Source organism: Lutra lutra, chromosome 6 (assembly GCF_902655055.1).
Source record: "Lutra lutra chromosome 6, mLutLut1.2, whole genome shotgun sequence".
NCBI classification, from domain to species: Eukaryota; Metazoa; Chordata; class Mammalia; order Carnivora; family Mustelidae; genus Lutra; species Lutra lutra.
The window spans coordinates 61,013,258-61,025,619 of record NC_062283.1 but is presented as its reverse complement, the minus strand read 5'-3'; the positions used below and the strand labels follow the sequence as shown (position 1 = coordinate 61,025,619).

The 12,362-nt window shown below is 36.9% G+C and overlaps 1 protein-coding gene across 1 annotated transcript in view; it reads right to left on the bottom strand.

Moving 5' to 3' along the window:
* Nucleotides 1–12,362, bottom strand: part of SUPT3H (SPT3 homolog, SAGA and STAGA complex component) — a 566,769-nt gene that overhangs the window by 15,960 nt on the left and 538,447 nt on the right. The gene's annotated exons all lie outside the window — the stretch shown is intronic.

Genomic DNA, 12,362 nt, shown 5'->3' with positions numbered 1-12,362 from the left:
CTAAAACTAAGAAGACTTAAAAGAGAAATAGACAAAGCCTCAACATTCTTCTATCAGTCATTGATTTTTTAAAAAGCAAAAAGCCAGAGAAAGTGGACACTATCAATCAACTTGACCTAATTGACATTTATAGAACACCCAACAACAGCGGAATACGTTTTCAAGTGCACATGTACATATTCTGGGCCATAAAACAAATACAAACTAAAAGAACTGTAATCATATAAAGTATGTTCTTCATTATAAAATTAAACTAAAATTTAAAAACAGAAAGATACCTGAAATATTCTCAAAAATTTGAAAACTAATGAACACATTTCTAAATAAGCCACAGGTCAAAGACACAAACAGAAAGGAAATTAGGAAATATTCTGAGTTGGATGAAAATGAAAACACATCAAAGCTTCTGAGATACAGCTGACGCAGTGCTTAGGGGGAAGCACATAGTATCAAAATGTTTATAGAAAAGAAAGATCTCAAATGAAAAAAAAAAAGAAGAGTGAATTAAATTCAAAGCAGCAGAGGGAAGAAAATAAAAGGAAGATAAAAGCAGACTGACATTGAGAACAGAAAAACAAAAGGGAATAATCAATGAAACCAAAGGCTATTTTGAAAAATAAGTACAATGGATAACTCTATTCAGACTGGTTGAGAAAGGAAGGAGAAACAAATTGCCAATATCAGGAATTAAAAATAGAAGCATCACTATAGATTCCATAGGTTTATAAAGAATAAGGGAATTTCATAAATAACTTTCTGCCAATAAATTTGTTAAGTTAGAGGAAAGACAAATAACCTGGAAAGATATAAACTACCAAAGTTTACATTTATTTATTTATCTTTTCCTGTAATGTCTTTTTTTCTGGTTGTTAGATTAGATGATGCTGTCCTCATAAAATGAGTAGGGAATTACTTTACTTTTTTATTTTCTGGAAGAGTTTCTGTAGAATTAGTATTATTTTTTTTCTTTTTCTTTTCTTTTTCTTTTTTTTAAGTTCAGAGGAACTCACCAGTGAGGCTACCAGGAACCAAAGTTTTCTTTGTAGGAAAGTCTTCAGTTATGAGTAACCTTATATGTAAAGCTATTAGGGTTATCCTTTCCTTTTTGAAAAATTTTGGTAGTTTATGTCTTTCCAGGTTATTTGTCTTTCCTCTAACTTATTTTATATGAACTTTTTATCCTACAATATTGTTGATCTCACTTATTACCTATAATAGGTTGTTGTTTTGTATTGCATATTCTTTGGAGCTTTCTACATAGATAATCATGTTATTTACAAACAGAAAGTTTTATTTCTTTCTAATTTGTATGCTTTTTATTTCTTCTTGTCTTACTGCAGTGACTAGGATCTCAGGTACAGTGTTGTGTACAAGTGGTGAAAATATCCTTGCCTTTTTCCTGATTTTATGGGTATTCAGTCTTTCACCCTTAAAACATCTGTAAGATTTTCTTAGATGTTCTTTATCACATTGAGGGAAACTTCTTTCTCTATTCCTAGTTTGCTGAGTTTAGTGAATGGATGTTGAATTTTGTATTATTTTTCTACATCCTGGGATATCTTACAGTTTTTCCTTTTATAATGGTACATTACATGGATTGATTTTTCAATTCATTCATTTCAATTCATTACTGATGAACTTTTCAATTCTTTACTAGGATGAATGCCACTTGGTCTTGATGTATTAATCATTACAGGAAAATTCCAGATCAGTATCTTTCATGAACACAGATACAAAAATACTTAACCAAATACCATGAAATCAAGTCCAGTAATCTTGTTGGACTTGATTTCATGGTATTTGGTTAAGTATTTTTGTATCTGTGTTCATATATATATATTTTTTTCTTTTTCTTTTTCATATACAGAAACAGATTTTATTGGTATATATTGGCAATGAACCAGAAATTAAAATAAATCTTAAAGCATCAAACATAAAAATCCACAGATAAATCTAACAAAATATGTACTAGATCTATATTCTTAAAATTATAAAACACTGATGAGGGAAACTACGAAAGAACTAAGTAAATGAAGAGCTATACCATATGTGCTGATTAGAAGGCTTGACACCATTGTCAATTTCCCCCAAACTGAGTTATAGATTCAAAGGAGTTCCAATCAAAATCTCAGCACACGAGGGGCACCTGGATGGCTCAGTCGGTTGAGTGTCTGACTCTTGATTCTGGCTCGGGTCATGATCTCAGAATCATAAGATCAAGCCCTGTGTAGGGCTCACGTGCTGGGCATGGGGCCTGCTTAAGATTCTCTCTCTTCCTCTCTCTTTGCCCCTTCTCCCCTTAAAAAAAAATAAAATCCCAGTAAATGTTTTGTAGAACTATTGAAAAGCAAAGAACCTAGAATTTAAAAAAATAATAAAAGAAAAAGGTTTGAAAAAGAAAAAGCTGAAGGATTCATAAGACCTGATTTCATGATTTAGGAATAAAGACAGTCGGGTACCAGCCTAAGCATAAGCATACACATCAGTGGAACAAAAGAGAATCCAAAATAGACCCATGTATATATGGTTTTAGATAAATATGTCAAGATAAATAAATGAAGAAAGGATAAATCTTTTCAACAAATAGTTTCGGAACAATCAGACATCCATATGGAGAAAGGAAAAAGAAAGAACTTCAACCCTCACTTTGCATCATATACAAAAATAAACTCAAAATGAATCAAAACACCTAGATGTAAAAGTCAAAATTTAAAATATGAAGATGAATACATAGGAGAAAATCTTTGTTGGCCTTAATTCAAGATTAGATAAGACAGAAAGTATAAGCCATAAAAGAATAAAAACCCAAAATTGGACCCCTTCAAAATTAAAAATTTCAGCTCTTCCAAATATACTTTAAGTCAAGCCCCAGACTCAGAGAAAATATGTGGAAAACATATTTCTGTATAAAGACTATAAAAAGAACTCTTATATTTTAATAAGAGAAAACAACTGATTTTTTTAAGTGGACCAAAGATTTGAACACTTCAATAAAGAAAAGCTACAGATGGCAAATGAACATGAAAAATGCTTAGTATCATTAGTCTACAGAGAAAAGCAAAGTAAAAGCACAGTGAGATATTATTACCTATCAGAATGGCTAAAATTAAAACAAAACGAACAACAGAATGAATCATATTCAAATGCTGGCAAAGTTATGGAGTAAGTAGAAATCTCACATTTCTGGAGGGAGGGCCCATAGGTTCAGACGCTTTGGAAAACACTTTCTTAGAAAATTAAATATTTACTTACCATATAACCCAGTTATCCCACACCTAGGTATCTACCTAATAGAAATGAACATGTAAGTCCACAAAAAGCTCTGTCCATCCATGTTCATAGCAGATTTATTCTTAATAGCCGGAAATTGGAAACAATAATAATGTCCACTCAGTTACACAGATAAGCAAACTGTGGTCATCCACAGAATGGAATATTACTGAGCAATAAAAGGAAGTGAACTACTGATACACGACGACATGGGTGAATCTCTAACGCATTATGCTAAGTGAGAGAAGTTAGACACAAAAAAACCTTAAATCCAAACTTGTTTAGAACTATTTAAATTTATTTGCTATTACGGAAAAGTTAAAAAAAAAAAAAAAAGAAATCAGATCAGCGGTTGCCAGGAGTGGTGGGTGGGGACCGATTACGAAGGAACATGAGAAAACTTTTTGGCATTAATGCATCTTGATTGTGTTGGCAGTTATATGGCTGTGTTTATTTGTCAGAAGTCATTGACTTGTACTGTATATCTAAAAAGGGGTTATTACTGTATGTAAACGATACTGCATTCAACTAATTTTTTTTAAAAAGAAATATATTCTATGTGTCCTGTCTAAAAAAACTACTGCACTCTATGAGGTCATAAATAAATACACCAAAACCATTTGCTAACCTGGAGTTTTGGGAAAAAGAAAATTTGAATAAGTAGGGAAATAAATATATCAAAAAGTTTTACAAGACATTAAATGAAAACCTAACTATGTCATAACTCAACTCTTGCTTGTGGTGGCCAAACTTCTCGTTCCATTGAAAATGCACTGGGATTTGGAAGTCCTAAAACATAGACCTTTTTTAGAAAGTTGTGCTGACGAACACAGCTGAGGAAGTTCAGAGGACTTGGGAAAGTCAGGGGGAAGGAGGGGAGAAAAGGACAGGCCAGGCCAGAAGTGAGAAGGAACAGTGCAAGGCTGGAGGGCAACCCCACGGGTATGGCGTTGCAAGACTTTGCAGAATTAAAGACTGAACGATGATTTGTCCATCTAGTAAAGCATTGACTGGCATATAGTAGATACTGGGCCTGGTCTAAGAGCTGGAGGCAATGGCAGCAGACAGTCCGTTCTAGAAGGAGGAGGGAATGAACAAACCATGTGAGTATATGAAATGGTAAGCAGGTGTTAGGGTGACAAAAGGAGGCAGGGAACAGGGGTATGGGGTGCTAGGGCAGAGGTTGGGGTTTCAGTATGTGAAAGGTGGGCAGAGAAGACCTTATGGGAAAGTGGTATCTGACAAAAGACCTGAAGAAGGGGAGGGAGCCGTGAGGAGAGGTCTAAAAGTGGGTGCTTTCCCACACTGAGGCCTCGTGGCCCTACTTGGCTCACATCCGCCTACTTTGCTGAGATCTGTTTCGCTTCCATAACAAGGATATAAAAAGATACCATTTAATGCAATCACTGGTTAGGATAGTTTACAAAAATGATTTATGGAATACATATAATCTTCATTTCACCTGAACAGGAAACATTTGAAATCCAACTAAAAGAAAACATGCCTCAATTTCTTTTTAAGCGCTACTACCACTCTTTGAGACCTGTCTCTCTTTTAACATTCATTATACACGATTCTGGAAAAGCTGAATGGCACAGTTAAGTATTAATAAATTTCTGAGTATTATTAGCTGGGAAAAGGGGTTGGGAAAAACCAGGAGGAAATAGCCTATCCATATGAAAACAATAATCACATAGTATTTATTGTCTGGGATTGAAATGTTTCAAATACGCAAAGCAATAAAATGTCAGGAAAAGCGAAACGTCCTAATGTTAAAAAGATTATAAATTTTCCTCAAAATAAGACATATTAAAAAAAAAGGTTCAGGTGATACTTTATGTCACAGGAAAAATATACACTTAAATCTAAGTTACAGCAGCTCAAAATCTTCAGAAGGCCCAATCCATTCACCACAGGACAGAAGAGCCCGACGAAAGTTACTGTGAGAGCACAGAAAGCAACAGCTTTTTTTTTTTTTTTTTTTTGAGCTTGAGAATCACTTTTTAACACAAAGAAATTCACGGACCCATGCATTCTGTAACTTGTACTTTTGTTAACCCTTGAATGAAAAATCATATGTCATGTCAAAAAGTTACCAGGATTTCAGGATCCCTTTTAAATGAATCGAATTTTATAAAACACATGAGCACATATGTATATATTTAAAACTAGAGTGGCACCTACATGGGCAAAACATGTTTATTTAATCTACAGGTAATTTAATGTAGGTGGCCTCCCAGGTCCCTTTCAAGAATTGCACAGGTCCCTGGCTCACTGCTTGGGAATTACAGACTTTACGTTGATTTTTCAACTTTCAAGGGTGCTATTTTTTTTTTTTTTTACATGATGGAATGACTGAAGGGCTGACCGACTGAATGAATGAATAACAGAGACAAAAAACCCAGATGTTTTAATTGTAAGCTAATCTTGGGTGATAAACTGTTGCTTCCAGTTCACAAAAATCTCATTATTTTCAAGCTAAATAGATCTTCATATTTGCTTTATGTTCAGTGGACATATTACTGCTGTTACCTTTAGGGAAATGTCATTGTAGAATGGCTCACTGTCTTTAAATAAACCAGTAGGAGAACTGGCACATTTTCAAAGATGTTGCTATATGTAAAAATAGCAAGTATGTCTCTAACTCCTTCCCAGGTATGTACAGATGCAGATGGAACAAAAATGTTCCTAGGTTTAGTAGTACAACTGTGAGTGAGGTGACCTCTCTTTCCGAGGTCACTAATCCCTTCCAATAAGACTGAAGTGACAGTGACCTACTCATACAGGCTCCAAGAAGCCCCATGCCCAGAGGGCTCTGGTTTCTCCGAGACACTGCATTTGTCTTTAAGAAAAAAGCTGTGATCATCTACAGTTCATGAGATTTGAGCCAAACAAGCATCAATACAAGATTAAACACATTTAACCAAACAACAAAAAAATAATTCTGTGCTTATGTTTAAATGAATAACTTTGTTTCCACCAACCAACCAACACATGTTTACTGAATACCTAATATGTGCATGTGGGGATTTCAAGGGGGTACATGCTCAAGACTTTGCCCTCAAGAAATTCTTAATCTGGTGCAGGCTACGAGACACACAGAGAGACAATTAGTGACACCAAACAGGAAGTATAAAGAACAAGAGGGCCATAATTAGCTCAGAGGAAGCAGAAGGTAGCATGCATGGAGGCAACCTTTATGGGAAAGAGCTAGGGAAGGAGGCCACCATGAAAACCTAGGAGAGGGGAGGCAGATTTATTTTTCATGCTGGGAACAGCATGTCCTACATACCGTGGGGGAAACACCTCCTTTCGGAAACGGGTGCCAGCTAAGAGACGGCTTGCCTGTCATTTAGGCTTGGCACTGCATGGTAGACCATGGTAAAGTACCCCAACCCTCATGTCTGGTGTCATCTGGGCCCCCCTTCCTGGAACACAGGATGTTGACACCATGCTGATCTTGCCTATGTTGCTGCATAACTAACAAACTGCCTAATCTGTCTGGGCTCACTGTCTCTTCGCGGGTCAGATCTATGGAAGTGTGGCCAGCCAACCCACCAGCCACACACACTCCCCGCTGCTTAGGGACACCTTGGCTAAGTGACAAGAAGTGGCCAATGTGCTGGCTGGTGAACTAACTTCTTGAAGTGGTCTGAATGAAGTCAATCCATGCCATTCAGAAAACAACGCTGCAGGTAGTCTGGTCCGTTGCTAGCTGGGAATCCTAAGGGACCTAAGTCAGCAAGTAACTTGAACTGAGGCAGAGCAGACCTGGGGTTGAATTAGAGAAGCTGCTGACTACAGAGAGAGGAAAATAATCGTTTCTGATTCATATCATGCTCAGCAAGTTTCTTTCCACTTTCTTCTCTCTCCCTGTCCGCCATTCCCCCCAAGCACATGCACAGCAATCCCTGGCCAAGAGAAAGAATGACTATGTCATCATTAATAAGCAAACAACTAAAAAAGGCATTTGTACAAAGTTTCAGGGGTTGTCATATGTACCTCTGTATCTGCCACTGCAAACACGATGTACACAAGATGGGGATTATTTTATAACAGGACAAGCATACCTTGCATGAAAGCATAAAACAGTAGCATAAGTAGTTAGAGCCTTCTGGAGAAATTTGATCTTCATAAAGGAGGCTTTATAAACATGGATCTTGGATCTTTGAGGGATTTTCTTATAATTTGTATAGGGATTCTGAGTATGTGCATTGATCATATGTATTTATCTTTGGATTTAAGACATTATAGAGGACTTGGCATCATTCAACGTAACTATAGTCTATGGCATGTGATATGGTATCCCATTATATACCTAGTACTTGGCCTTAGAGAAAGAATATTCAGTTAAAATGGAATTTTCTTGTAACCAGTTTTCTGGTATTGAGAAGTGCTTCTAGGTTCAGAGCAACAATTCTCTTTAATACATTATTAGAAACCTATACTTGAGCATGCTCCATGTGGTGGAACAGTGGCGAAGGATATGGGCTTGGGGGTCAATGCGTTGGGTACAAATGCCAGCTCCACTGGCTTCCTCTCTGCTACCCTTGGGCAACGGAGGGTGGGGTGGGGGGTAACAGTGCGCATCCTGCAAAGGGGCTGTGAGTATCTAATGGAACAGTTCGGACAAAGTACTTGGTACACAGGATGGCACATGGAGTGCTGTAATTATTATGTCAAACTTATTCTTAAAACGCTGGTACAACATAGCCTCATTTTGATAGCAAGCAAAGCGTTAACCTGGTTTGAGTAAAATTAAATAAGCGATCATCTTGATTCTTGATTTTTCCCAGAATTTTTTGATTTTCCCAATATCCCAATAAAGAATTGCCAGTAATTTTTTTTCCTTTAAAAAAATGGAATAGTGAATATTAGGTGGCGATGAGCAGAAGGAGGAACATGAATATAATGCTCTATACAGAGTTACAGTGGTTTCCAACAATGAAATATTGTATGTAGGTTTTTTGTGACTTTCTAGGAATTGATTGTTTTAAAACATGCTTCAATTGCCAAAGCTCCAATGACTTATGATGGCTTGAATAGCTGATATTTTGTTCCAGAAAACAAATGCAAGTCTCGTTCCTTGTGTTGGCTTTTTTTTTTTTTTTTTTAAGTGCTACAGTATCACTCCCAACACTGGAGACTTACTTTAAGAGATAGGACATTTTTTAATATTTGAGTTTTGAAAGGCATCTGGCCTTTATTTGGCCATCACATTCATATCTAATTCCTGCAGGCATGGTTTTGTTGTTTTAAGTTTGGCTTCATGCCCTCTGTGGAAAGCCTCTGCTTTAATGAACACAGCTCCTGGAACACTGTTAGAGTCCCGCGCCTACCTCCACCCCTCTCCCCTTTACTCTAAAAGCACAGAAAGTTTTATCTTGGATTTTGAATAAGGAGATAAAAATAAGAAAAATACATTGCTGGAGAATCAGCTTTCTGTGGGAGCCACTGCCGTGACACAGTCATTCAGCTTGATGCCCTCCTATTATTTGCAGAAGTGTTTATGTACTATGAAATGTTCAGCCAGAGCATACCGGAAACCATAAAATATTTTATGAGATGTATACATGGTTGAAGGCAGAATTTTAAATGCAACCTGGGAAGGTTCTATCTAAATTCCAGGAGGGTAGAGGAGGGAATATTTCTCTGTAGTGATTCAGTTTTACACAAGGGGTTATATGAACTGGAAAGAAATACCTGATTTGGGAACTATATAACATTTTTTCATAAAATTAAACCTTCTAATTTCTAGACAAGTAAACTTGTCTTCTTTCAGACCAAGAATCGCCACTTATGTGTATTTGTCTTCTACGTGGTAAAAGCATTCATGTGGATTATTATTTTACAGAAACAAAGGACAAACAGTGATAAATGAAGAATTTTCCCCAGATACAGGAATTATATACACCATTTTAAAAATATTTGTGCTTCTGATGGTTTTTATTTTTTTTTAATTTTTTTATTTTTTAAAGATTTTATTTATTTATTTGACAGATAGAAATCACAAGTAGGCAGAGAGGCAGGCAGAGAGAGAGGAGGAAGCAGGCTCCCCGCGGAGCAGAGAGCCCCATATGGGGCTCTATCCCAGAACCCTGGGACCATGACCTGAGCTGAAGGCAGAGGCTTTAACCCACTGAGCCACCCAGGCGCCCCTTTCTGATGGTTTTTAAATAAAAACTCTTGGTTCTAAAATTGGAACATTATTTCTGAATCTTAACTATTGCAATATGTGAAGGCAGGAAGGTTAATGACATGGCCTCAAAACGGCATGTTCGGAACGTCACATTCCCAATTTAGGTGAAGGGAGAAATATTTCTATTTCCTTTACCCTCAAATCTTCGAGGCCCTGTCAATTTCCCATAAGAGGGGCTATTTTTACTGATTTGTTGGGTTTTACTTATTTTTTTCAGATTTGATCTCCAAAACACAAGGCTACAAAAATACAGATTATTTTGTGTATTCACATTTGATTTAGAAATGAGCCTGATGTAGTTGTTTTTGTTTCTGATTTCTATCTCATGAAATCACTGTGAAGATCAATGAAATCCCAGAGGTGAGGTTCCTGACAGAGTTGGTGCTCAAAGTATATTAGTTCCCTCTCCCCTGCTTGCAGACCTTTTTTTTTTTTTTTTTTTTTTTTTTTAAACTGATATATAGGGGCTCCTGGGTGGCTCAGTCAGTTAAGCGTCTCCCTTTGGCTCAGGTCATGATCCCAGGGTCCTAGGATCAAGCCCTGCATTGGGCTTCTTGCTCAGCTGAGAGCCTGCTTCCCCCTCTCCCTCTGCTGCTCCCCCTGCCCTTGCTTTCTCTCTGACAAATAAAATCTTTAAAAAACAACAACAACAAAACAACCAAAAAACTGATGATAACTGACATATAATACAGATTATTTAATTTTACCATGTCCCTTTGAAGATTTTAATGTAACACTTACGCTTTATAATATGCCCAAACTAGTATCATTTAAAAATAAATGTAGGTTATCATCTAGGATAAACATGCCATAAAATTCCATGTGACTTGGGAGTATCTTATGCAAATCCAGTATGGTGGAGCAAAATGGTAGCCTGAGAATTAGGGGCCATGGATCTGGTCTCTGGGCCGTCACTGCCACTGCTGAGTGACCTTGGGAAAGTTAACTTCCCTCTCCAGACTACATACTTTCCTTGGGAAAATGAATGGTTGTTTGCAATGATTTCCAAGACTCTCTTCTGCTCTAACATTTTATGATTTTACCTAACATTTTAATCGTGAGAGAGCAATTTACTGAAGTCACATTTTCTGAGATTTTCCTTCTATACATTTTTTTGTATACCCGCTGCTTAAGAAAATTTTATTTCATTTTATTTCACTGAGTTTTATTTCAAATTCAGTGTTGCTGAAAGAGTCAGAGAAAGAAGCTAAGTGTAGAAAAGAAAAAAAAGAATTAAAAATATTAATATTGAGCAATTATGGGGACATCTAGGCTGGTTTGGGACACACATAAATGACCTTGTTTTATTCTAAATTCAGCTCACTGGCTTATGATGAAAAGTGAAAGGTTATTATATGGACTTACTGGGTAAAACCAGATTTTATAAATAATTACCTGTCAGACTGTTCAAGATAGACAAACATACGCCAGACCAACAAAAACACAGACCTGTCATATTTCTGAGAGAAATGTACGTTGAGTCTTCCTTCTCTGGGACTATAAGGAGATCAGGTAGAATAAAATGAAGGGAAAAAAACCTAAACCCTGTGTTTTTTTGCCTTGTGCATACTTTAAAATATATAATGTGGGAGAGCAGGAATTTTGATGTGAAAAATTAGCCCCTGAAAATTTTATACATCTATAAGCCCGGCAGATCGAAACCAAATACAATAAATGCTGTCGTTTTAGAAGTTAGGCTGTTTACTGCAAGCTTATAATTTTCCATGATTAGGGATGCCAAGAAAAATAAGAATGATGATAAAAAGAAAAGTTTAATCATACATTTCAACAAGCACAGATGGAACATCAAAACCCCTTGGCAATTTTTTGGTATTATATATCTGCATTTTTTTGTTCTTGACATGAAGATTTTTTCCAGAAGGACTAACACAGAACAGGTAAATGATAGTTAACAAATGTCAACAGTATGGCACAATCATATTAATGGAGACTCACGATCACTTGGTCACAGGAGGAAAATCTTTCATGCTTCTTATTTCTGTTTTTATTAATGCTTTACAAAAGGCTCTTTCGGTTTGTGCAAAAACCACGATAAAAATAAAATTGCACAGAAGTCCTACCAAATTAAAGAAATAACTTCCTTTTTTGTAATTCAAGTTGAAGCAGGAACTGTACAATTACATCTGCTACATTTTGATTTATTCTCAAAAGTTTGAGTTCCTCATTTAATGGAGAAAAGTAGAGACACCAGAAGGGTAGCTCAGCTGCTATTAGCAAGAAATTACCCAGTCCACAATCCCAGTGTAGCTGTGGGAATGCTTCAGAGGGAGAAAGCAAATCACTCAACTGCTCTTAATCAACGTATTCTGATTATTTTGCTTCTAAACGGCTGTGTGTGTGTGTGTGTGTGTGTGTGTGTGCGCGCGTGATGGGCCTGGGGACTGGAGGGACAGGGGATGGAGAGACGTGAAGAAAGGGAAGAGGGCCTAGAGGAGGGAGAACACACACAATAGGCAGATCCTCAGGAAGTTCGGGAAGAAGGCACGACAGATAACACGTACGCTGCAAGTGGGGGCAAGGGATGCGAAGATGGGAACAGATAGTTCATCAGATTGATTATGTCTCTGATTAGTGTGAGCTTATAAAATGACTAGTGGTCTTAGGATATATATGTAATCAGCAGATGTTGCAAAGTGAAGTTGGTGGGACGGTGCCAGGGGAGAAGTGACTGTCCTTTTAATTTTGTTTCCTTTGTCCCAAACCTGGATTACAAAATGCATCAAATAAAACACAGACTAAACACTGCGGGGGGGCGGGGCGGGAGACGGTGGTGGAGAAAAGACACTGCTTTTAAGATATGTGAGCTGACGGCAGTAAATCCATTCCAAATTAAAATTTCAAAATTGTGTGATCTGCATTCTTGTCCACCTAC